The sequence below is a fragment of the Rattus norvegicus genome, chromosome 5, assembly GCF_021556685.1.
Source record: "Rattus norvegicus strain SHRSP/BbbUtx chromosome 5, alternate assembly SHRSP_T2T, whole genome shotgun sequence".
NCBI classification, from domain to species: Eukaryota; Metazoa; Chordata; class Mammalia; order Rodentia; family Muridae; genus Rattus; species Rattus norvegicus.
The window spans coordinates 63,759,750-63,781,818 of record NC_141538.1 but is presented as its reverse complement, the minus strand read 5'-3'; positions in this window follow the sequence as shown (position 1 = coordinate 63,781,818).

Sequence of the window (22,069 nt, the reverse complement as noted above, 5' to 3'; positions counted from 1 at the left end):
GACCTTGACAACAAACATCTAACTTGGGACCTACCTCACCTGCACTTTCTTCTCTTTTTCTTTCTTTCACTTTTGTCTTTCTTTCTCTTTTTAAAAATAGGGTTTCACGTATCGCAGACCAGCCTTAAACTTGCTATGGTGGAGGATGACTCTAACTCCCGAGCCTTTGCATCATTTCCCAAGTTATGGGATTATAGGCTGCGCCGAGACACTCCACTTGGGATCAAACCCAGGGCTTTCTGCATGCTAAGCAAGCATTCAACTAACTAAGCTACATACATGGGCTTACTTAATTTAATGTGTAGGTGTGTGTAATGCTATATATGTGTTTTTGCGGGACTGTGCCCGTGTGTCAGTGCACGCACACTAGTGTGGTTATGAGTGTGGAAGTCGGAATTAATATTGAGTGTCCTAATAATTGTCTATCTTAGCTTTGAGATGGGACCACTTCACTGAACCTGGATATATGGATAGTTAGTGAACTCTGCAAGATCTGCTCTGCCCCAGCTCTGGGATTAGATAACTGCTACCTCAGCATAGCCTGGCGTTTACAAACCTGCTGGAAATCAGAACTCACGTGTTCATACTCTAACAGCAAGCACTTTACACACTCAGCCACCTCCTCATCCCCAGAACGGGAACTCACATGAGTCCATCACATCAGTGGTACTGATAGATTTTTATTTTATTTTATTTATTTATTTTTTTAGGAAAGTGCTACAAAGCCCTGGCTGACCCGGAACTCACTGTGTAGACCAGGCAGGCTGGAGATCACAGAGATCCTTCTGCCTCTGCCTCTGCCTCCTGAGCTCTGGGATTTAAGGTGTGTGCCTACCCAATATTTTTATTTTAAAGATTTATTTTATTTTATATATGTGTGTGCTTGTGTGTGTATATGTGTGAGTGCCTACATGTATGTGCTCTTATGCATTTCTGGTGCCCAAGGAGGTCAGACCCTGTAAGATTGGAGTTACAGACAGTTGTGAACTATCGAATACTCAGCCTCAAACCCAGGTCTTCTCCAAGAACAGCCAACTTAACCTCTGAGCAATCTCTCCAAACCCAAAGGAAACTATTGATCACTCTTTGGTATCCTTCTCTACAAAATCGGTTTGGATTGGTAAGATGGCTCAGTGGGTAGGGGTACTTGCCAGCAAGCCAGATGGCTGGAGCTTGATCCCCAGGATCCAATGGTGGAAGGACAGGAAGTTATTCTCTGACTTCCATACACATACAAGTATACCCAGATACATACACAAAAAAATAAATTAAAACGTAAAAGAAAAAAATCAAAGCTTAATGTGCCTTTTATATATTTTTAAAATTTTGTTTTATGTGTATGGGAGCTTTGTGTGGTGTGTGTGTGTGTGTTATAGAAAGATGTGCGTCATCATGTGGATGCTGGGAATTGAACATGGGTCCTCTGGAAGAGCAGTGAGTATTCTTAACGGCAGTCATTTCTCCAACCCCTATGTTTCCTAAATATTAAGACAAATGAGAGCTGGAGAGGTGGCTCAGTGGTTAAGAGCACTGACTGCTCTTCCAGAGGTCCTGAGTTCAAATCCCAGCAACCATATGGTGGCTCACAACCATCTGTAATGGGATCCGATGCCCTCTTCTGGTGTATCTGAAGACAGCTACAGTGTACTTATATATAATAAATGAATAAATCTTTAAAAAAATAAACCTTTTTAAACAAAGACAAGTGAGAACAGTTACTGTCATTCATCTAGGGATGTAGCTCAGTTGATAAAAGAATTACTTTGTCGACACAGAGGCTTAGGTTTCATCCCTAGGTACTGTGAGATACACTTGTAATCCCAGCACTTAAGAAGCAAAGTCACGGACTGGAGAGATGGCTCAGCGGTTAAGAGCACTGATTGCTCTTCCAGAGGTCCTGAGTTTAAATCCCAGCAACCACATGGTGGCTCACAACCATCTGTAATGAGATCTGATGCCCTCTTCTGGTGTGTCTGAAGATAGCTACGGGTATCTGGAGTTTAAGGTCATAGTGAATTTGAGGTAGCCTGAGCTATGTGAAAAGTTGTGAGTGAAGGCTGTCCACGTCTCAGAACTCCAGACTTAGGTGATTCAACACCCACACCCTCTTTCTGGGCTCTGTGGGCCAAAAGCATATTGTACACACACACACACACACACACACACACACACACACACACACACACATTCCCACATATATGCATGTTGCACATACACACATGTAAATTTTGTTAAAAATTAAAAAGGTCTGTGTCCTAAAAGCTTATCCTAGCACTTAGATAATTCCAGCATTTAGGAGGCAGAAGCAGGAAAAATGACTATGAATCCAAGGGCAGCCTGGGCTACACAGCAAAACTTTGCCTGAGCCCTGGAGGTAATGGCAGGCAAATCTCTGAGTTTAAGTCTAGCCTGATCTACAGAGTGAGTTCCAGGACATCTAGGACAACAGAGAAACTGTTTCTCAAAATAAACAAAAACTTTGAAGCAAACAATAAACAAAACAAAAGGTTCTTTGCACGGTCTAGACTAAGCTAAGAAGCCTCGGTGCGGAGGGTTCCCATGCCTCAAGGTCATGTTGCAGCTACTGCTCAGTCCTAGCCTGAGATCTTGCCTGTCAGCAGGAAGAAATATCGGAGGCAAGAAATAATGGAGGATAAGAAGCACGCGGGGAGGTCCAAAGCCTGTGCCTCCGCGCTGGCGCTGGCACTGAATTGCTGTGTGTCGGTGACTGTATCATCTATCTGCTTTACCAGACTCTGGTGTCCACATACCGCAAGGAGGCAGCTGAGTTGTGGGCCCTAGAGAGCCTTCCCAGTTAGCTGCTTTCGTTGTAGTGAACGTGATTTTGAGGCTTTCCCGTTTTTTTGTGGTCAGAGAACGACAGCCTTATATGGTTTGCCAGCTCCCGCACGTTCGGATCCACAGAGTGAGAAAGGAGGAGTTTCTTCGGTTTTGTTTGTTTTTTGCTTCTGGGTTTAGAAAACAAGATCAAGCAAGCTTTCTAACATAAAGTACATGAGGGTAAGAAGGCAAAGTCGTGGGCCTGAGAGCGCTGAAGAAAGCTGTTCCTGATCACGGTAGTTCTAGGGTCATGACCTTTCCTTTCTGACTGGAGCACAGGAAGGAAAGTATCAGGAAAGAAATAACACTTAAAACGAACTTGCTGCCTGGCTGAGTGTGGAGAGGTTGGAATGTTGCAGGTCCGGAGCCCACTTAAAATTTATTTAAGGGTACCTCTAAATTCTCTCCCATCCTGAGACAGGGTCCCTATGTAGCTCTGGCCATTTTGGAATTTACTTTGTAAACAAAGCTGGTCTCAGACCTACAGACGTCTCTGCCTGTCACTATCTCCCAGGGCTGGGAGTAAAGGTGTCACCACACTCGGCTCTAGCCCAGTTAATTGGCATTCCTTGCCCACCTCTGGCTGATCTAACATCTTTGTGACTAGCAGGTGAAACATTTTGGAATGTATTGACTCAACAGACCAGGAGCTGCCAATAATCAAAATGCTAAAAAATGTCGTTAGATAGACTCCTAGCCCTTAGCAGAGACCCCCTGGCCTTGCTGTAACCCCTTGCAGCTGTCCCCAACAGTGTACTGAAAAATGCCTTTGGGACTTTCTCTGCTCTGTTGCTATAAAATGTCACAGACCTGTTAGCATGCTGAAACATGAAATTTGGGGTAACCTGAATCGGTGTGCTCAGGCCGTGGTCGATATTGGCTCTAAAATAAAGTCTTTTGCATCCCCTTTGAGGTGAGACTTGAGTTTTTTGCCTCAATAAGAATAAATTCTGTGAAAGCCAAGTCTGAAACTTTCATGGTCTATAGACACGGAGAATCCCCACAAGGACCTGGGGATGGGGGGTGGGGGAAAGAAGGGACAGGAGGAAGATAGATTGGAAACCCCTCCCCCCACTTTGCTCCTCAGCAAATGACTTTTGGTTTATGTAAGGGGGTTTACCTCACTGTTTTTGTTCCCTGTCTTAATTGAGAACTAAAATGCATTTCGTAGGGCTATACAGCAGCCTCCTGTAATCCCAGGACTGAGGTCAGAAGAATGAGGATGGTCCCAAGCTGGAAGCCAGCCTGCTCTATGCAAGGAACAATTTCTCATTCGTGGACATTGTGTGTAGACCTTTTTTCTAACCTTTTCACTACAGCTAAGACCACTTTACAATTTCCCTCAGGTACCTTTGCCCTGTAATGTATAAACGTAGCTCTTTAAATTATTCAAATATGATGCTAATGATTGCACATTTCCATCAATTGAGATGCACTGGTTCAAAAATACTTCTGCACCCCTACTATGTGTTAGGAACCATACTAGGTGATGCTGGGGGTTCACTGATGAGTAAGGTAAGCCTTCCGACTTCCAAAGACACACAGGCTCTTCTGGGAGACAGACAGGTGAGTAGGAGCAGACCCCTGACTTCTCTTAATCACAGCTCATTGTCCCAGCTGCATCCACAAGCAGCCTCCAAGATCCATGTTGTGAATTTAATTGTAACGAAAACAATTACAGTGATGTTGCGGGCTGCTTGGAGGATTAACTGAGATAATGCATTTCTAAGCACCCAGCATGAATTTGAAACAAGATCTAGGTAAGAATCTTTTGCAGGAGGGAACCACTGGCTTGCAGAATCAAATGGAGGGGAGTTATGAGAAAAACACTCCCCCCTCCAAATTTCAGAGAGAGAGTGGGAAGAACTTCTTGTACCCAGTACAGATGTGGAAATAATTTTTAAATATGTGAAGTTACCTGAATGAACTCTAAAACAGAAGTCACTGTACAAATGCTTCAATGGAACAATTTTTTTTTTTTTTTTTTTTTTGGAGCTGAGGATCGAAACCAGGGCCTTGCGCTTGCTAGGCAAGCGCTCTACCACTGAGCTAAATCCCCTACACTTAAATTTTTTAATTAATTTTTATTTACATGAGTGCACTGTCGCTGTCTTCAGACACACCAGAAGGGAGCATTGGACCCCATTACAGATAGTTGTGATTCACCATGTGGTTGCTGGGAATTGAACTCGGGACCTCTGGAAGAGCAGTGCTCTTAACCACTGAGTTATCTGTCCAGCCCCCAGGAACAATTTTTTACATTACTTTGTGTGTGTGTGTGTGTGTGTGTGTGTGTGTGTGTATGCTACTGGTAAATGAAACCAGTGTTTGCGCATGCTAGGCAGATCCCACACGACTGAACTACAACCCTGGCTCCTGAAGCACTTGTTTAATTAATTATTTAATTTGGACTAAAATCAAGCGTTTGTGTGTATTTTTTATTGGTTGAGATAAGGTCTTGTGTATTCCTGGCTGATTGTCAGTGTGCTATGTAGTCAATGAGGACCTTGAACTTCTGCTCATCTTGCCTCAATTTCCAGTGTGCTGGGATCACAGGCACGTGCCACACACAATTTAACGTAGTACAACATAACAATTTAACAGGGCTCTGTGCTTGCTGGGTAAGCACCTCCCTCCCAAGCTGCACTGTAGCTCCAGTCCCCCCATACACTTGTTTTAAAACTCATCAAATGCAATCAAGATTGAAAAGCAAACACTTGAACGCTGGCATGAGTGAGAACGAGTCTCCTTCCATCCACAGGACAAGTTGCTTCTCTGTCTGCACAAACATAGCTTCTCACACCAATACATGCACAGCTTTGTGTGCCTTAGAACACAAGCTTACGACACATCTTTTAAGTAGCTGTTGGCACAAAACACAGCTCTCACCTCCAAAGAAAATAGGAGATAGCTTATTCTGGAACCTAATGTGAGTTTGCATGACCTGAGGAACGTAGATTCAGGTTGCCTCAAATCACATGTGCCAACACGGAAAGAATCGTATGTGTTTATACCTAGAGAACAAGAGACATAAATTTTATGTCAAGGCATTTTTAAAACACAACGGCAGAGGGCTAATGAGATGGTTCAGTGGGCAAAGGCATTTGCTTGCCAACCCTGACAACCTGAGTTTCATTCCCCAGGTCCTCTGACCTCCATATAGATAGCCACATACATAAACACATGTGCAGATAAAATAAATAAGTACAACACAATAAAAACACACTGGTGAAAAGATCAGGTTGTCAGGTAACAGCTAAGAGGGGAATCTCTGTAGGAGGATTCAGATACTGTCTGACGACATTTTTGCTCTTCCGTTGGTAGAAACTGGTGGTCTGTAACCATTTTTGGACATTCGGTCACTTGGCCTCTTGATCTCCTAGGTTGCTCCTGACCTCTCACACCCCCTTCTATTACTCTCCCCGTTCCCCATCATGGTCTCGTTCAGTCTGCTGGCCATGTTCAGTCTGCACCCTTCCAGATGCCTCTGGCTAAATTCCCCCTCATATCTACAGTAAACCTTCTCAGTCATACTGAGGACCATGTCAGTCCCATCAAGCACACCGAGGGTCATGACCTCGCTTTTTCATGAATTCAGAGTCACAAAGTTCCAATCGGTCAGCCTAGTAAAATCTCTAACCCAGTCGTTGCTTTCTTCTGAGAACTCGACTTCACATATTTACTTTTATTATTTAGTTTTTGTTGCTATACACAATTATTTGCTTCAATGTAAATATTTCAGGGGTTGGGGGATTTAGCTCAGTGGTAGAGCACTTGCCTAGCAAGCACAAGGCCCTGGGTTCGGTCCTCAGCTCCAAAAATAAATAAATAAATAAATAAATAAATAAATATTTCATATTTCTCCTTCTTCCCAAATAGACTCCTGTCTTTTTGATGCTCTCTCTCTCTCTCTCTCTCTCTCTCTCTCTCTCTCTCTCTCTCTCTGTTTATCTGTGTGTGTGCTTGTGTGTCTGTGTGTACTAAGGAGGTTATTAGGGTTACCTACAGGAACCGGTACAACTTGACAGCTACGTCACTGAAGAAAATATCTTTCCCTCACCTAAAACCATCTTCTGCCTGAAGAACATCAAGGGGGTGTGGGGCTTTGTGAACCAACTTCTCCTCCCCCTTTCTCTTCTTCCTCCTCCCTCTCCTCCCCCTCCTCCTCTTCCTTCTCTTCCTCCTCTTCCTCCTCTTTCCCTTCTCCCTTTTTCTTTTTTCTTTTTTTCTTTTTTTGGAGCTGGGGACCGAACCCAGGGCCTTGCGCTTGCTAGGCAAGTGCTCTACCGCTGAGCTAAATCCCCAACCCCCCTTCTCCCTCTTTCTACTCCTCTCTCCCTTCCTTCCTTCCTCCTCTCCTTCCTCCCCCTTTTTATTTAAAGACTTATTTATTTATTTATTTATTTATTTATTTATTTATGTATAGGAGTATGCTGTAGCTGTCTTTAGACACACCAGAAGAGAGCATCAGATCTCATTACAGATGGTTGTGAGCCACCATGTGGTTGTTGGGAATTGAACTCAGGACCTCTGGAAGAGCAGTCTGTTCTCTTAATCACTGAGCCATCTCTCCAGCACCCCACCCCCATCCCCCCGGTTTTTTGGGGTTTTTTTTTGTTCTTTTTTTTTTCGGAGCTGGGGAGCAAGCGCCCCCCCCCCCCGGTTTTTTAAAACACAGTTCCCTATAGGCCAATCTGGCCTCAAATTCACAATGTAGCTAAGGATGACTTTGAATTTGCAAACCCCTCCTTCCATCTCCCAAATGCTGGAATTACAGACATAGCTGTCCATCTTCCTTCTTCCTTGACTCTGATACCATTCTTGGAAAAACATTTTTCATTTGTTGTTTTGCTTCTCTGGCTCTCTCTCTCTCTCTCTCTCTCTCTCTCTCTCTCTCTCTCTCTCTCTCTCTGATCCCGCATTTTTTTTCCACGTTTACCTTTCCCTTGCCTGCTCAGAATTCCTTAGTGAGGTTAGTCAAGTGTAATTGGTGTCTCTGTGAAAAGAAAACATCTATGTCACGGAACGCATTGAAAGTTCAGGACCGCGGACAGCAACGGGGCCGCCCTCCTCTTTCAACGCTCTCTTGGCCCATGCTGCAAATAGTGCCCTGGAATTGTAAACGTGGGTGGGAGACCTGGCACAAACTTAGTGTGATACACGTTATCCTAGAAGAATAAACTGCTATGGGAGAACCAAAGAACTCCAGAGAGACTGGGTCCTCCTAACAGTCTGGGGGAAGTTGCCATGCAGAAGATGACATCACCCAGGAGATAACCAGATACTCTCCAGGTATTTGCAACAAAAATACCAAATCTCATTTTACATCATTAATTTTTTTCTTAATAACAAACAATATTTCTCTTAGTGTAGCATATTTGGATTGGTTGCAAAAAATTAAATAAATAACAAAAATAAAGTTGAATATTTTTTTCATGTTTAAGAAAAAGGTCTAGGGGCTGGAGAGATGGCTCAGAGGTTAAGAGCACCCGACTACTCTTCCAGAGGTCCTGAGTTCAATTCCCAGCAACCACATGGTGGCTCACAGCCATCTGTAAGGAGATCCGATGCCCTCTTCTGGTGTATCTGAAGACAGCTATAGTGTTCTTATATATAATAAATGAATAAATCTTTAAAAAAAAAAAAGAAAGAAAAAGGTCTAGAGGTGACTTCGAGTGTGGTTCAGTGATAGAGCACTTGCCTAGCACAGAGAAAGCCTTGGTTTGATTCCAAGAACCACACAAAAAGTGAGAGAGTCCCTGGGAGGTGGAGACGCACAACTTTAATCCCAGCACTCAGGAGGCACAGGCAGGCAGCAGCAGATCTCTGTGAGTTAGAGAGTGAGGGTAGTGTGGGTCAGATATAGTAATCCAGGAGCCGATGTAATGATGTGGGGCCACCAGAGTTAATAGAAACCCAAGGCCCTCGGGTCAATCATGGCCTTCATTTCGAAAGGAATTTCATTGTTCAAACTGGTAACTAAAACTTCAGCCATTGTGGGTGGGGAGATAGCTCAGTAGGTCATAGAGCTTGCTACGTAAGCCTGAGAACTTGACCTCTAATCCCCTGCACCTGCATTTAAAAAGCCATACATGAAGCTGGAAAAGTGGTTCAGGGCTAAGTGTGCACTTCTGGTTCAGAGGACCCAGACTCAGTTCCAAGAACCCACATTCAATAGCTCACAACTACCTGTAATTCCAACTCCAGGGGACCCAGGGGATCCAATATCTTCTTGTAGTCTCTGAGAACAACTGCACACATATGTCAGTCAGTCAGTCAGTCAGTAACACATACAGAGAGAGAGAGAGAGAGAGAGAGAGAGAGAGAGAGAGACTGTTTAAATGTTCAGCCAATGCTTTTCTGAGTAGTGATATTAACACTTTGGTAACTGGGACCTGTCCAGGGAATTAGTAATAACTGGATGCACAAGTCCTGATGTGCTAGGAAAGCCATAAGGTCTCTGATGCTTTGGGAAAGATTTTCTTCATGTGCTAGTTCCCCAAATTTCAAATTTCCACTCAGCCACCATTGTCCCACCTGGAGTCCCATCTTGAGCAATTTAGGAATTTTTCAGTACATGCCAAGCAAGTCCCCTACTACCAATCTACAACCCAGGCCTGAGTCTGCCTTTTCCTCAAAATCCCAGCTGGGTAGAGACTCCTCTCACCCTCTGTTCTCGGCCATAGATGTTTGCTTCTTCAGGAAAATGGCCTCCTATCTTTTCAACCATTCCTTGTCAGAGATGAACTCATGAGCGTCTCCGTTTATTGATTTTGCTCACTTACATATTAAGTCATGGTCTGACGATCATAGCCCAGGTTGACCTCACACTCACAGACTCACAGCAGTCCTCTTGCTTTGCCATGCAAAGCTCTGGGATTACAGGCATATGCAGCACAAGGCCTGCCATTCTGTCTTCCTTCCTTCCTTCCTTCCTTCTTTCCTTCCTTCTTCCTTCCTTCCTTTCTTTCTTTTTCTGAGACAGGGTCTTGTGTAGTCCACATTGTCCTCAAATTAACTACATAATCAGTCATGAAATTGAACTTTTGACTCTCCTGCCACCACCTCTAAGTGCTGTGAGTATGTGTTTGCTCTGTGCTTAAATTTTTGGTGCCAGGAGATCAAACCCAGGGTGGGGTACACGTTATATAAAGCACTCTATAAACAGAGCTCTATCCCAGTCTGTTCCGGTCTGTTATTCGGTCTTAGGAAAGTTGTTTTTGGGGCTGGAGAAACAGTTCAGTGGTTAAGAATACTTGATGCTCTAACAGAAGACTCGAGTTCAGTTCTTGGTACTTACAACAAATGTTTGGCAAACGTTAGTAACGCCTGCTCCTGGGGATCTTCTGGACTCCAGAGGCACTGCACTCTTGTATGCACAAGTCCACACGCAGACACACAGATAATCAAAATAAAATATAAAAGTAAATCTTTTATAAAAGTTGTTTTTGTCTAGCATGAACATTCCAACAAGAGCAAGACTCAATCCTAGGTGTGTTTTGGGCTGCAAACTGATGAAAACAAGATGCCTCACGCTGTTTTCTTCAGTCGCTCTGCCTATTCTTGAGGTAGGGTCTTGCTACGCTGCACTGACTGACCCAAAACTTCCTATCCTCCTGCTTTGACTTAGTGTTGAGATTCCCAGCATGGATCACTGTGCATGATTTCCTGCACCTAAACTTTATACTGGGGCCAGGTAGATGGCTCAGTGGATAGAATGCTTACTGCACAAGTATGAGGATTAGAGTTCAAACCCCCCAGATCCACATCAAACTGCGCAGGCAGGGGACTACCTCCAATGACAGCACTTAGGCAGTAGAGACCAGGGATTCCTAGTGCTAGTTTGCTGTCTTGCTTACTTTCCTGTTGCCGCACCAAACCACCAGAGCCAAGGCAACTTATAAAAGAAAGGATTTATTTGGCTTAGGGTCCCAAAAGAATAAGAGCCCACAATGGCAGAACAGAGGCAGCAAACTGAAACAGCAGTTGGGTGTTCAAGTCTCAAAATGCAGGCAAGAAGCAGAGAAAGCCCACCGGAAACAGTTTGAAATCTCAAAGCCCACCCTCTGTGGCTTGCTTCCACTGGAAGGCCAAGCCTCTTAAACCTACCCAAACAGCACCACCAGCTGTGGACCAAGTATTCAGATGCATGAGAATATGGGGGCATCTCATTCAACCACCATATTGGCTGTGCAGACTAACAGGAATAGGCTCTCACTCTATTCTGCAGGCCAGTATGAGCTTTCCATAAAAGTATGGTCTGGGGGCTGGGGATTTAGCTCAGTGGTAGAGCGCTTACCTAGGAAGCCCAAGGCCCTGGGTTCGGTCCCCAGCTCCGGAAAAAAGAACCAAAAAAAAAAAAAAAAAGTATGGTCTGTAGTTCAAGACCTCAACTAAAAACCTTAACTGTCTTCATTGTGTGTATAGACTGCCAGCATGAGGTTGCCTTTAGATAGCTTTTAAAATATATATATCCTTCTATGTAACCATAGGTCAAAATATAGACTTTTTTTGTTCCCCGCCTTTTTTTTTTTCTTTTCTTTTCTTTTTTTTTTTGGATAGGGTCACTAGCTCAGGCTGGCCTCAAACTTACTACATAGCCAAGGAGGAGACTTCAACTTGAGATCTTTCCTTGCCGTTGTCGTCGTCGTCTTCTTCTTCTTCTTCTTCTTCTTCTTCTTCTTCTTCTTCTTCTTCTTCTTCTTCTTCTTCTTCTCCTCCTCCTCCTCATCCTCCTTCTCTTCCTCCTCCTCCTCTTTGTGTTCTTGTTTCTTTTTGTTTTTTTGAGTCAGGGTCTGTCTATATAACCCTGGAACTCCCTATGTAAACCAGGTTGGCCTCAAATTCACAAAGGTCCTCCTCCCTCTAGCTCCCAAGTGCTAAGGTTAAAGGTGGGTACCACCATGCCAGGCCAAACTTCTGCTCCTCCAGAATCTACTTCCAGAGTGCTAGGACTATGCCTCATGCCACCATACCCATTTTGTGTGGTGCAAGGAATCTTTAAATCCAGCTCTTTATACATAGAAGCCAAGTGCCCTACCATCTAAGGTGTGTCCTCAACCTAACATGTGGAAGATTTATAGCCAATACCCTTCTTCTTTTCTGCCAATACCATTCAGGATAGCCACTATTTGGGTCAGTTTTGATTGTGCTCGAACCTTGGATAAGTGGAATTATCCAGTGTGTATTCTTTTGTGTCTGGCTTCTCTCCTTCACTACTATCTGAGAGACTCGTGTATGTTGTACGTAGTAGTCATTCTGTTTCATTGCTGTGTCACAAATGATTTAATATCATTTCAATGTGAGACCAATATAGGGCCAGCATGGAGAAGCATGGCTCTAGGGTTAGACGCAAAGGGTTGGATCCCATCCTCAAAACCACTTGACCAGAATTGCCACTGGATGTCTGTTGTTGTAAAAATATAAAAAATAAAAGGCTGTCTTTTTCCCCACTCTAAGTCCAGCACCTCAGTGCCCCAAGATATCTGCTGGATATCTTAATTCTCAGTCAGCAAAGCCTCTCACCCGCTCTGCTCCATCCCGTATCACACTGCCGAAGGCCTTTCTCTGAGCCTGGCAGCAGTCTCCCTACCTATCTAGTTCCCAAGGCAGGTTTCCATGCCAGAAACACACATCCCAACTCTGTGGCAGCCCAGACCAGTCGCCGCACACTTTCTTACACTTAAATCGCTACATGAAAGAACACACAACACAATAACCTTTGATCCAGTTGATAAGATATAATTGCCCACCTAAACATACAAAGCCCAATACACATCCATCCCTTAAAAACATTTGTAACGGGGTTGGGGATTTAGCTCAGTGGTAGAGTGCTTGCCTAGGAAGCGCAAGGCCCTGGGTTCGGTCCCCAGCTCCGAAAAAAAGAACCAAAAAAAAAACAAAAAAACAAAAAAACATTTGTAACAACCTGTAAAGGCACAGCGTGGAATCTTAACATCACCCGCCATATTGTCCTGCCACGGCTTCTCTCCCTCTCCCTCCTGTCTCTTCCTCCTTTCCTTTCCAGTCTCCTCTTCTTCCTTCAAACTTTTCCCCTGCCCATCCTTCTTCCTCCTCCAATGACAGGCCTCCTCCTATCTTGTACCTGCCTCACTTCTGACATCATCCAACAGATGTCCACTATCAGCTTGTCTTTAAATTTGACTAGACATTCAACCCCACTCAAATATCCTCAGCCTTGGTTGACATCATATTAATTCAGAAAGGAGAATCACTGTACTGAGGAGCCATCGCCTGGAGGTTGGGCTTTGAGACACTCTTGTAGCGACCCAGTAACAAGGCTTCTTCTTTTTTTTTCCAGAGCTGGGGACTGAACCCAGGGCCTTGCACTTGCTAGGCAAGCGCTCTACCACTGAACTAAATCCCCAACCCGGTAACTAGGCTTCTTGAAGCTCCCAATCGACCATGAATAGGTTAGGAGGTATGATCTGCAGGTGTGGAAGTAATGTTAATTTGGAGATTCCCAAACAGGAATTTAAATCTTGTGTCTTGTGGTGGTCATACCTTTCAGGAGGCTCAGAGCAGATCAACTGTGTTCTGCGAATCACTTTAGAGGTAGGGATGTGGCTCAGAGGCAGAACACCCTGTGTTACTCAGGGTTCTTAGAGCTGACAGAATGGACTATATACTAAAAGGGGATTTACTAGAGAGGCCACAGGCTGTGGTCCAGCTAGTCCAAAATGCCTGTCATCTTTCTAAGGAAAAGCCAAGAATCTGGTAGTTGTTCAACCCTCAAGGCCAAATGTCTCATCCAGTCTTCAATCTACGTTGGAATTGCAAAGAAGTTAAGTTATAATTCCATCGGTAGGACATATGAACATAGTGGAGACTGAGAGCAAGCTCAGAAGAAAAGGGCAACAGAATCCTTGCTTCAAGTCCTTTGATGAGCTGCCGCCAGAAGCAGCGACCCAGATATGGAGTGGGTCTTCCCACCCCAGATGACCCAATCAAGAAAATCCCTCACATGCCTACCCAGACAACTCCAGACAACCAAGATTAGCCTTCACAGTTGCTTAGCAACCTCAAAGCCCTGGGTTCAACATCCAGTATCATAAACCAAAGAAGGAACAAGTAAGAGTCGTTGCAGTTAGGGAAGCCTAAAGCCACACCTATACCCCGTCCTGGGGCGCCTGAGCAGTCAGGAGTTATCTTTAGCATGAGTAACATGGTTATAGGAATCTGAAGCACAACCCCACGGGCTCATGTTTTGAACCCTTATTCTTCACCTGGTGCACTGTTACAGGAGGCGGGGCTTTGCTGGCAGAAGTCGGTCATTAGGGGAAGACTTTTGAAAATGGTCTTTCTGGTCCTCTGTGGGATGAGCAGCATCAGTCACAGACACCTGAGCCGTCCCACCAGGTTCTCCTAGTCGTGATGGACTGAAGCACTCTGAACTTGTGAGCCAAAGTCAGTCTCTCTTCTCTTCATTGATTCTGCCAGGTCAGGTATTATGATTTCAGTGAGACAAAAAGCTACCGTGCCTCCATCTAGGTTTGTACTTGACACCGCTAGGCTGCCAGGAGAGAGCTAGGATGTTAACCCAGGTTTGTCCTAAGACAAGAAGAGAGGGCAGGACTGGCTAGATGGCTCAGTGGTTGGAGGTAACTGCTGCTGTGCCTGGTGGCTTAGGTTTGACCATAGTGGAGAGAGAGAACCAACTTCCGAAACTTGTCCTCTGACCTCCACACGCATGTCTTTTTTTTTAATATTTAATTATTTATTATGTATACATCATACAGCTTTCTGTCTGCATGTGTGCCTGCAGGCCAGAAGATGACCCCAGATCTCATTATAGATGATTGTGAGCCACCATGTGGTTGCTGGGAATTGAACTCAGGACCTCTGGAAGAGCAGTCAGTGCTCTTAAACCGCTGAGCCATCTCCCGCAGCCTCCACACGCATGTCTTAACACTCCAGTGCCCACCTCACCCCCAAATAAATATAATTAAAAACAGAGAGAGAGAGAGAGAGAGAGAGAGAGAGTATTTGGTACCTAAAGACAGACATAAACATGCAAAACAAATGGTAATATGCAAATCAGTGACGAACAACAACATGAAAAGGTTATATTCAAATTAAAACCAAACTAAACAAACAGAGCGTTGTTTGCCCTTCCATAGGTCATGAGTTCAAATCCTAGCAACCACATGGTGGCTCACAATGATCTGATGCTCTCTTCTGATGTGTCAGTGACGGGATGCTCATAAACATTTAATAAATAAATCTTTTTTAAAGAAAAGACAGAGTCTTACTATGTAGCACTGACTAGTCTGATCTGGAACTTCCTACGTAGTCCAGGCTGGCCTTGAACTCACAGAGATCCACCTGCCACTGCCTCTGCCTCAGGAGGACTGGATTTAAAGGCATGCACCGCCATGCCTGGCACCTTTGACGAAGTCTAATCTCTCTAAATCTCTGCCAGCTGTTCTGTAAATTTGGGATAATAGGGGGCTGGAGAGATGGTTCAGCGGTTAAGAGCACCGACTGCTCTTCCAGAGGTCCTGAGTTCAATTCCCAGCAACCACATGGTGGCTCACAACCATCTGTAAAGAGATCCGATGCCCTCTTCTGGTGTGTCTGAAGTCAGCTACAGTGTACTCATATATAATAAATGAATAAATCTTTAAAAAAAATGGGATAATAAAAGCTCCCGGCTCATTGGAATCGTTAAAAAGATTAAATAAGATACTGTCCGTAAAAAGACCCGGTCATATAGTGCACTGTATGGCTATCCCTAAAGACCTGGAGGAGATGTAGAGACAAAAGGGCATTTGTACAGGCCACAGCCAGTGGCAGAACTGTCCTGGTCTCCTGGCCTTTCCATGGTGACATGACCTCCTCCTGCAAGTTGTCTCACCCAGTTAATGTTTAGGAATTTGGAAATCTCAGTCTTACACTAACTAACCTGGACTGTTGTTCCAGAGAGAGAGAGAGAGAGAGAGAGAGAGAGAGAGAGAGAGAGAGAGAGAGAGAGGAATTTCTTCATTTCTGTGAAGGCTTGTTTGTCCCCAGAGTTCTCTCAGCCAACCATCAGAAGACAGGGTACTTACTGGTCACTCCTCCCAGTGTTAAAGAGGAAAGCACATTTTTCTCAAGGACAAGCAGCAGAGCGAAGATGACATTCTCAGCTTGCTGCTGATTAGGCGACAGGGCAAACCACCCAACTCGTTCTTCCTCTTCCCAGACTCTGAATCCCCCAGGGGGAGGGGATGGTGCTGATGGGGGTGGGGGTGGGGATGGTGGGGGTGTAAACACTACTATGATCAGAATTTAATGAAGGAACAAATCTCACCAGGAGTCAAATGCCATTGTTTAAAAAAATTAAAAAAAAAAAAAAAGACACGGACAAAGGCTCCCCAATCAGAGGCTTCCCTCTGTGTTCTCTAAATCCATTTTTCAAACTGTTAGAAACACCGTTAAAATAAACCTGCCGTCTTGTGAGGACGGGGAGGAAGGTTACTTTCCTTCTTCCACCATCTGCAGGACTAGCTCAGCTCGAGGCTTTCTTAAGATGCACACCCCCACTCCCACCCCCAGCCTGTTCCTCAATACACATCAGAGTGGGGTTGATCATAGTTTCTTTCTCTAACTTAGGAAGATTTGGTGGTCGCTATGAGCATCTGAAGTACATCAAGGAGACACTTTTTAGAAGACCTCATGGTGCATTTTATTGCAATTTTACATTTCCTAATAATTTTGGACAGTGTGCTTGGTCCTTTTGTGTCTTCTGTACGGAGTTCAGATTAGGTCAGTTCAGATTAGGTCAACTTAAATCACCATCTAAGAGAGGGGAGTTCAGTCTTGCGGGAATCGATGGCTGGAATTGGGGGCGGGGTCACCCTGTAGCTGTGATTAAGACTCAGTGTGTGGTGGGCTAAGAGGATAGTCAGTGATTCACATCAGGGCGTAGTCTCTGCTGGAAACAGGTCTCTCTCAGCCTGAGGCAGACTCTGAATTTGTTTGTGTTGCATTCTGGGATTTGTTTGGTCAGGGGTTGGGGTCAGGGAAGGATAGGTCCCAGAAAGGAAAGTGCAGAAAGAGTGGCTGGGCATTCAGATGCACTGTGGTGTGTGTGTGTGTGTGTGTGTGTGTGTGTGTGTGTGTGTGTGTGTGTGTGTTTTGTCAGGGCATATGGAGGGGGGAGTGCTTTCAGAACAGAAGACTGAGCAGATGGGGACCACAGAACCAAGGGGTCACAGCGGATCCACGAGCCCCAGAGGGTTTGTGGCTGGGAAACAAGTGGACCTTTCTTAGCAGTGGACAGCTGCCTGACAGGATAAATATATGTATACCCTGTGACTCAGCACTTCCAGTCTGGTAAAGACCAAACAACTGCTACACCCCACAACATGGGTTGGCTAGGGAAACAGACTGTGGAGGGACACTGTGTGTCTCACTTGTATGTTACCCCAAAGAGGTGACCCCGTCTGTATCTGGTGATAGGAATTGGCTTCAGAGAGTAGTAAGGGCTAGAGAGGCTTGGGAAGAACTATATCCAGAGAGATGGCACAGATATATTTTGATCTGGGTGTCTGTTACACAAGTAGGACTTATATAAAAATTCACTGGAGTGAGAGCTGGCAGTGGTGGCTCACACCTATAATCTTAGCACTTGAAGGGCTGAGACAGGAGGATTGCTTTAAGTTTGAGGTCAGCCTGAGATACATTTGGGTTCCAGGCAAATCTGGGCTGTACAAAGTGACCCCTTGCCTCAAAATAACAGTAACAAGGGGCACCGAGATAGTTGGATGTCAAAGCTCACAACCTGAGTTCAGTCCCTTGGGTCCACATGGCAGAGTTCATAACCAATCCCCGAAGGTTGTCTCCTGATCTCCATACAAGTGCTGTGTCACATGCTTATACGTACGTACACACACACACACACACACACACACACACACACACACACACACACACACAGATTCACCAAGCAAATACATGTAAAAATAAAAACAATAATAACACAATTCATTGAGCCAAATTTCATTACTGTGCACTTTTTTCTGAGTCGAGGTTATGCTCATTTTTTTCTTTAAGAAAGTTATATTCCAAGGAAAAAAACAGCAGAGTATGGTAAAAAAAAAAATGCAGAACGTGTGCTAACTAGATACAGGGATAGAACATTATCATAAAAAGTAAATTTTTGACCTTTTTTTTTTTTCGGTTCAGTTAAAGATAGGTTGGTAAGTTCATTCCAGTCTTGTTGATCCTGGAGCTGGGTCTAGGGGACAGAGGGTTTGGGAAGGTGTGTCCCTTGGAGTAACACATTGGGGACACAATATAATAAGCCACAGACTCAGAGAAGCCCTGAGCTTGAATGTAAGCACTCTGTGTTAGTAGCCAATCCAGTAGGAATAACTGGTGTGTAATATCAGTCAGAAGGTGGGGTCCAAATTATTCACTGGTAATTATAAACCACTGAAGCTTTTAATAATATTCTTTCAACTTATTTGAATTTATAATGCATGCACTTGGCTGAAAACAAATTAAATCTTATAAAGGAGGATACAGCAAGATGTCCATTTTCTCCCTCATCCTTCCCTGGGACAAACAACAGTCCCCCAGACTTCCTCTCTAGAGGCGAACACTGCCATCAGCTTCTTAAATATCTTTCCAGAGGTAGTCTATACATATTCATGAATGATTTCCTTGAAGAAAATCAGAGCAGACTCAAGGTCTGCCTATAATGTTGCTTGAATACCAAATGCTTTCATGATAAAAATAATACACACTCTTTGGGGGAAAAAAATGGTATAATAGCGCTTGTCGGCCACCATCCACCCTCGATTTCAGAGTTTACCACTGTGAATGGTTTCATAGGCAGCCTCTCCTGACAACTGCATGCACACGTAAATATACATGTGCTAAACAAACATAGTAATACAGGATTACTATGAATAGTAAATTTGCAATTGGAATTTTTTTCCGCCCACAATATATCAGAGCTATTTTCCCCCCATCAATTATACATAGCTTCTCTTACCCTCCTTAACAGCTACATAGCATTCATTAACTGCTTCCAGCGGGAGGGATTGGATAAAGACCTGTCAGGGCTGCACTTGGGAGTGTTCCACCCGAAAGCATCATCAGTCCTGTGTCCCAGAAGGAAAGTTGGGAGCCGCTGATGGAACCCACCTGGGTCTCAGTTTCTTCTCTGCAAAATGGAGACAATGACAGCCCTCCCTGTCTCATGAGATTGTCATGACGATGGCATTGAGACAGGGGACCGGATGAGTACTTGGAAACCTGGCAACTGCTATGCCAGTGTGAGCAATTGCTGTTCCGGGAGGAAGGGGTGGGAGTCCCAGGGTTTGCAGTCTGACAGGCTGCTCTGGTGAGGGCTTCTCCTGCTCTCCTTTGCCCAGTGAGCCATTCGCTTTGCGTAATGATTGCAACCCTTTACTGAGGCGTTGGCCAGGCATTTGTGTTTCATTTCTGTTTTGTTTGTTTGTGTGGAACTTCGGTTTTACCTCTTAGACAGCCCAGGTTGGCCTGGAACTCTTGATTCTCCTGTCTCTGATTTCTGAGTGCTTGCACTCCAATTTCTTTGTTTAATCTCTCTCTGTCTGTCTCTCTCCTCCCCCTCCCTCTCCATGCATGTATGTACGCATGAACACAAGCGTGCGCATGCACACACACAAACACACACATGAATACACACATATACACAAATACACACACAAACACACACACAAATACACACACAAACACACATAAATACACACACAAACACACACACAAATACACACATACACACAAATACACACACACAAACACACACACACAAATACACACACACACACACACACACACACACACTCCTCTGACAACTCTACAAAAAAAGACACTCATGGTAACCTTATTCAATCGAGGAGGTTGACATAGTTGATTAAGTCTCACTTTTGGATCATCCCAAAATCTGTGCCAGGGTTGTTCGTTTGTTTGCCATGATTCATTATGTGACTGTGCTCCGACTTAGAGGGACAGCCGAGGAGTACGCACTGGAGAAAGAGTGCTCACTCCACCAGCACTAAGCCCTACAAAGCATCGGATGACAAACTGAGCCATGTCATCTGACACACTGCTGTCTGTGCTCTCCAGTCCTAAATAAGGCCATAGGGGTGATGGTGCAGGCCTGAAATCCCAGCACTTGGGAGGAAGAGGTCGGAAAACCACAAACTCAGGGCTAGCCTGGGTTATACAACACATATTTCAATAAGTAAGTAAGTAAGTAAATGATCATCGAAATCCTCATCCTTATGCTCACCCAGGAGATTTCTATGCAATTTATTTTTATTTTATGTTCATTGGTGTTCTGCCCGCCTGTATGCCCGTGTGAGGTGGTCAGAAGCTGCGTGTGGGTGTTGGGAATCGAATTTCAGTCTTCTGGAAGACTCTCTCTCCATTTCCTCATGCAAAAGTTTCTTATGGGTTATAGCATGCCCCCACTCAAAGCCCGGCATCTCAGGATGTGACCTTGTTTAAAGTCCCAGTCACTGAGGTTGTGACCAGCCACGGTGAAGTCAGAGGTGGGCATTCAACTCAGTTGGTACAGTTGCTTGCTGTGGTTTGGGACCTTGGATTCAATTCACAGTAGAAAAACAAGAAAGGAGAAAGAAAAGAAGAAACAGATGGGGGTGGAGGGGAAGAGTGAAGAAAAACAAGTGATACTAAGAGGCTGAGCTTGGTAGCACTTGCCTATAAACCCAGCAATCAGGAGGTGGGGTCAAAAAGATCAGGAGCTCAAAAAAAAAAAAAAAAAAAAAAAGTCCTCCCCCAAAGAAAATAAACAAATAGTACCATCTTACTGGAGCAAGGTAGGCTGGACCTGAATAGCGTCCTTAGCAGGAAGCCTTGTGGAATCAAACGGAGAATGCCACAGATTTCCAGAGTAGTAACTACAGTTCCGTAGCCATAAGCAAAGGAATGCAGAAGCTGCCAGCATACCACGGGAACTGGTAAAAAAGCCAAGGAGAATCCCAGTATAGGTTTCAGAGATTTCGGACTTCTGGACCTTGGGACTTAGGCAATACATTTCTGTTGTTTTAAGCACCCAGTCTGTGGTATTTGTTGTAACAGCCCTAGAAACGAACACTAAGGCTTAACCATTAAACCCAGGCCTATAGATCTTAGCCCAAGATGCACAAGAGGTCTTTTTCCTTTGTCCCGTCTCTATTTCTTTAATAGGTTGCTGGTATCCTTGGCCATTTGCTTGTTCAACACACAATCACACCCATGACATTCCCCCCACCCCCCTCATGGCAGGCAGCACACCGACAGTCTGTTTATTTCCCAACATGCTCTGCTCAGGGCCAGTCAGGTCCCCTGCCCCCTGCCTCTTCCTGGCTCTGGGCCAGCCCAGCTCCTCTAGGGAGACAGTAGATTGAAGCCCCCTTCTGGGTTGCCAAGGCGACAGTGCCGACTGAGTGCCCTCGAGCCAAGCAGCTGTGGCTGCAGGGAAGCAAGGGGCCAGGGGAAGCTAAGTTCAGGGAGGAGGATGGGGAGGACCCTAGAAGAACCCCCGAAAGTGTCCAAGTGTCGCTGATAGAAGCCCAAAAGGCTAAGGCTCAGACTCACGAGTGCTAATAAACAATGAGCAGAGGCCGACCAAGTACTGCCTTGGGAGATGCTTTAAGGAACACAGCTCTCAGGGTCTTTGCATCCAAACCCTGGTGGAGCCTATGCTTTGATGCACAAAAAGATCAAAAGATGACAAGAATCAGGCAAATGAAGACTGATGTCCTGCGCTCAGTGAAAGTCTTTCCCATAAAATTCGCTGAGGTGCACAGTAGCCAGAGAGAAAAATGCAAATTTCTCGTTTATTCTAAGCCTGAGCGATGCCTGCTCTGCCCAGGAAAATATGCAGGGACTGGGTTACGGAGAGAAGGGGACCGAGAAGAACCTCGGTAGAATTGCCCCCAGGCAGCAGATGGCTCTGCCTTCCCCATCAACCATTACCTCAGGAGTGGACTTCCATTGGAGGCAGCAATGCCTCAAGGGAATTCTTTTCAGTCCACTAGGTTAGGCAGGGCCTCAGGGAGGGATGGAACTCATTCCTAAATCAATCAGTTTGTCCCTGTTGTCCTGGCTGCAGGGCAGCACAAGGGTGGTATACACTCAATGTTAGTCAACAGAGAGTAGTGCTAGACTACTCGGGTCACTAGGAAGGATTCACGTCCTCTCTCCTGGGCCAGCAGCCGCAGCCACA